Source organism: Vipera ursinii (genome assembly GCF_947247035.1).
Source record: "Vipera ursinii genome assembly, chromosome: 2".
Classification (NCBI taxonomy): Eukaryota; Metazoa; Chordata; class Lepidosauria; order Squamata; family Viperidae; genus Vipera; species Vipera ursinii.
Window position 1 is genome coordinate 66574906 of NC_139513.1, and position 5389 is coordinate 66580294.

The 5389-nt window shown below is 39.1% G+C and overlaps 1 long non-coding RNA gene across 1 annotated transcript; it reads left to right on the forward strand.

Moving 5' to 3' along the window:
- The first annotated feature begins 1561 nt into the window (after positions 1 to 1561).
- Positions 1562 to 4956, forward strand: LOC310634879. The gene is made up of 3 exons (XR_014491300.1): positions 1562 to 1710; positions 3308 to 3377; positions 4896 to 4956. It is a non-coding gene; the product is annotated as an uncharacterized lncRNA (long non-coding RNA).
- The last annotated feature ends 433 nt before the right edge of the window (positions 4957 to 5389 follow it).

Genomic DNA, 5389 nt, shown 5'->3' on the forward strand with positions numbered 1-5389 from the left:
AATGTATTGGGAGCTGGGAGGGAGGTGAGGAATTTATATGATCCATTTGCAGCCTGAGAAGATCCTGATACTTCAAGGCCGTGCGATGGGAACCTTCCAAAGGCACAGACTGTTTTCCCAAAATAAAAAGAATGTGTTGGATTGGTGGACAATGGACAATGGGTGGCCCAGATGGGGAAAAGGGGAAATTAACTATGCTGTTTTTTGCGCAAAAACCTCAGAGCTAGCTTCGCTTCTTCTGTGTCTGTATGTATCTATTAGTAAAGTTATACTGTTGGTAAAATAATGTCCCAGGAGTTTCTTTTGCTGCATATGCCAATGGGACAGTTGACATATACATATTAATGAACAAACTCTTTTGAGAATGTTAAATTGTGCAAGATTTTGATATTCTTAGCCAAAATTTCTTAATATTTCTGCTGGGAACATAAAAGCAGGGGCTTAGTAACCTCATGAGATTTCAGTCATATTATAATTATTTTTAAAACACATTGATTAATTAATACAGTTCCATTTGGGAGAGGGACACATTTGTCATGATGCATGCTAGAAATGCTTTATTATTGAACTCTAGCTAGACGATCTTCAAAAGCTTCTGATGGTGATGCTCTGGTCCGCATAAATGGAAAGACTGGGAAGTGCTTTTAAAGAGCACCTGAACCTTTACTGAATATCTTTTTGAAAATATCTCTTTGGGGTCTTTCCCCCTATTTAGATTATCCTCAACCAGAGAAAAGATAGAGAAAAGCAAGGTAAAGAAGCCTATCGCAAAATTGCAATGGGATTTTTCTGGATATTCTGCAATTTGCCTCAATTAATGATCCGCATTGCCTATATCTACCTGGCCAAATCCTAGGTAGAAAGACAACTGAATTATTTGGGACTTTGTTTTGATTAATCAGGTTCAGAAGTCTGCTCTAATCAGACAGTTTTAGTGTCCAGAGACCACTCAAAAGCTTGAGCTATATTTTTTCCAATAGATGTCCAACCAACCTCCTTGGCTGAGCACTTTCTCTCTACGTGTCAGTGTTCAGAAAGAGCAACAGGAAAATATTTCTGCCTTATGGTTACAATAAGGATATGATTGTGCACATGAGACCACTAAGTTCTAAATTTATCCTGTCTCTAATTTGTCTGGATCATAAATGTTTTAAGTGTGCCCTATGCATTTAAACTGAACGTGCATTAATGTATAACATCCAGCCAAATTACAAAGGGCTCACAGCTGTGTTACGCTGCATAAGTTTGTCATACTAAAGATATGAAACTAGCACAAACAAACACCATTCCCTCCCACTTGAATGATTTCCCTGCCCCCAACAAGTTGGAACAATTAAATATGAGTCAGTCTGAAAAAACTATATTTTTATTCTACTTTCTTCTAAGGCACATATTGCATTGTTCTGTTCACATATATTATGATAATAAAATGAGAGAAGGAGAGGGAGAGGGAGAGAGGGGGTGTGTGTTAGTGCATTGCACTAAGCCACAATGTGGTCTGATTTTCACTTAATATGTTGTGTCATGTTGCCAATAGAGATTGTAAGGGAGGATTGTGTTGTTGGGTTCTTGGTGTTCCCTGAACTTGCTTCTCTTCCTGCAGATGTTTTTTTATTTATTTACCAAGATAGGTAACATCACCAGTGCATGGAGGAGTGCTGTTTGCTGGCTGTTTATATGTGAGAACTTGTCCTACCAACTCTGATTGGGGTATTATTTCTTGGATTGCTTTTTGGGTGGGGTATTGTTTCTTCTTTGATTGTTCATATTTATCTGGTGCTGGTTCCTGCTTATCTGGGTACTGTTTAATAGGTGGTGCAATGAGGAAGAGTATATTTAGGTCTGTTTATCTCTTTCCTTGATCTTAGCTTTCTTTCTTTCTTGAATGGCTCATAGATGGAATTTATCTCAATTATCTGTTATTTGTTAACGGCTGATTCATCTAAGTTTCCCTGCTGTAGGAATTATGGATCTGACTTGTTCTGAAACTGTAGTTGAACTTGTGGTTGAGCTATGTGGGGCAACAGGCAGAAAACTGAGAGGACACATCCACAAACATCAAGCAGCAGTCAGAAGATATTATGAAAACTCCTTAATCTCACAATATACAATGTTAAGCTGGGGATGGGGGAGTTCTAGAGGATGTTTTCCACTCAAGAAACAGTTCATGTTTTTTTCTCTTTTCTTAACGTATTAAATATGCTTAATGTATTACATATGCCTTTCAGGAAATTGTTGAAGTCTTGGTTGTCCTCTTAGGCCTTGGAGACATGTTTGTGAAGACTTCTTTTCCATTTTGGTTTGTTTGGTTTAATTTAGTTTGGTTTTTTTATTGTTTTTCTCATCCGTTGTATTTTTTCTTTTAATAAATTAGTTTTTAGTTGTAAGCTACCCAGAGTTGTTTGGAAATTGGGTGGCCAAATAAATAATAGGCTGCAAAATGTTTTTTGATTGATATGGCTAGGAATTCTCTGGAGTAATTACACCTTAAATGTAACTGAACTCAGTGTGGCATAATTTTCACTAGACATGCATAAGATTACATTGTACATTTACTCCTGTGGAAGTCTCTTAACTCTAGATCAGAAATGTCAAACACAAGGCCCGGGGGCCAGATGCGGCCCGCGAAGTGGTTTCTTGTGGCCCGCGAAGCCATCCTAGAAACAGTGAGGGAACAGCCCCCACTGCCTTGGCCCTGGCCCAGAGACCCTCCTTCTGCCAGAGACCCTCAGATCTGTCCCACTCCTGCCCAGGCCCCCATAGGCACCCTCGATGCGAACAATGTAGAGCTGGCCACGCCCACCCAGTAGGCCATACACACTCTAGCCACACGCACCCAGTAGGCCATGCCCACCCAGGCCACACCCACCCGGCCCCTTGAGGGCAACCGCAATACTGATGCGGCCCTCAATGAAATTGAGTTTGACACCTCTGCTCTAGATGATATACTTTCTACAAAAGCACACGGGGTACATATGAGCCTTCCTAGCCAACTTTCATCAGTTGTACTCTGAAATTAATTTGTTGTCCAGTTCGGAGGAGCATGATTCTTTTTATTTGGATCAACTAAAAAAAAAAGCTATCTCCTGGGTTTTTTAGTATTTCTCATGGCAGACGATGAAAAAAAAATATTTAAAAAATGAACTGTGGGCCAAAAAAGTATGTAACTAAATAAGCTAATTGAATGCTTGTAACTGGGTCTCCTCCATCATGACTGAGTCATGACAATTTTTATGTAACAATCCTACTAGCTCTCTGGGTTTGACAGCTTTCTTTTTCCTTTTCTTTGTCTTTATCTCACATACAGAGTGGCAAATTCAGCCAGAGTTGATCCACACAAAATAACCTCTGACTCAGCACTGCTTCATCTTTGGAAGGTACCCCTTAAAAGTTCTAATATATGATTCTTCAAATCAGATGTGATTAATAATTGTAGGTAGAATTCAAACTAAATTACTTGCACTTTTAAAAAAATATATAAATGAAATTATATTATCTTACATTGGTTTCAGTGTAACTGTATTACAACCAACTTTTTCTCTACCCAACTCTGTTTATTAAGAGTGGGAACTTGTAGGCCTCCAGAAGTTACTGGACTGCGATTTCAGCATTTCTAACCATAATCTTTGTTTGGTAGGCATTGGAATCCCATTAGGAGGACCATAAGCTCCCCACAGTTACTACGTCATATTATGGTAGAATTGAGGCAGGAAATTTATACCATCAACTTCACTTTGAGAATTGAGAGTGCAAACCTCCAAGGGAAAGCCTCTCCGAAATTTTTTCAATTATGTCCCCTTGTTAAAAGATTCCATGGGGGACAAAAAAACCCCACTTCCTCTGGTAATGAATTTTACTATTGAACTACTGTAATTCTTCAGTTGAACCTTATTGTTAAAGACTTCTTCCAAACATTCAACTAGAATCTACCTTCCTGAAATTTAACACCATTATTCCACATCTGACAATGTGACTCAACAAACACTGGTTGGTCTTAGTATTTGTATGTGTGGGGTGTCTCTCTCTCTCTCTCTCTCTCTCTCTCTCTCTCTCTCTCTCTCTCTCTGTGTGTGTGTGTGTGTGTGTAACATGCCTTTGGATACTAGAAAAGTACTATTATATCTCTTTTCAGTCCTTTTTCATCACCTTGCTTCTTTAAGTCTTTCTTTAAGTTATGGACTCCTTATCACCGTCATTGCCTTCCTTCCTGTTTCAGTTTGTTGTCTTATGAAACACAGAAAGAATTTGTATTGGCCTGGTATGGTATTATATTATGCCATGATTTTTGCATTTTTATAATTCTTGTCTCTTTATGACAACTGTTCACTTTGTAGCCTTGGTAAATTAGTCAGTTCCTTTTCTTACTTCTAACAAATATGAGACTCTGTAAATTTTGAAATATTTCAGTGGAAGCTCCTGTAACTAAGCAAGAATGACCTCAGTAATTAAATGGATGCCTTGTGGACTTCACTTCTGTACAGACAAAATTCAGCAGTGGACCTCGCTCTCTTTATTAAGGCAGGATATGGAAAAAGAGAGTATGTTTCTCTCTACCGGCACCAGTTTTGAACTCTAAAGTCCAGACTTTGTCATTATCTGCCAAAGGGGAGTGCAGGGCAGGCTTTCAGGAGAACTGTAAATATCACAGACTAGCAAACTGTAAACTTGTCTTGCATGTCTAACAAGTTAAAAAGGAACGGAATGCATTCCAGCTGGCATCCTTGCAAGCCTTCAGACTTCAGCCATTTATTCAAGGTAAAAGGAAGGAGAAGGAGCCACAAACGAGAACAGCAACAGCCTGAGTTTTCCACTGCAGGGTGCTGGCAGACAGCAGATCTCTAGGCTTTGTACAGCCAATAAAGCCCTTAATAAAATCATACTTTCTTGCTTTGCAGTTGAAGCTGTTCATGCCTTACATCTCTAAGAAGCCAAATCCAGACCAAGTGTGTAATCCACAGCAAACTGAACGCATTGGCAATGTTGGTACCATAAGTAATGTTCCTCAGATTTCTCAGCTTAGTTTATGTGTTGGACTGAACTATTTTCAAGACCATCTCCCTCCCTCCCTCTCTCCCTCTCTCTCTCATACACAAACACATATACACAGACACTCACAAATGCACCAAAGAGGGCATAATGAAATGATCAAGATAACCACTGACTGTTATCTTTTTCTTAGACTGTCATTTTGATGTATTGTAGGAAGGGAAAGAGGAAGTGGTCATCTCTACACTGCTGTCAAGAACCCAGCTGTCTATCCCACCTAACTAAATAAATAAATAAACCTGGCCTACTACTGTACTGCAAATACCATTTTAATTTTTCCTACTGTCTTAGAGGAGCATTATATCAGGACCATTAAAATCATGGGTCTTCAAACTTGGCCCTT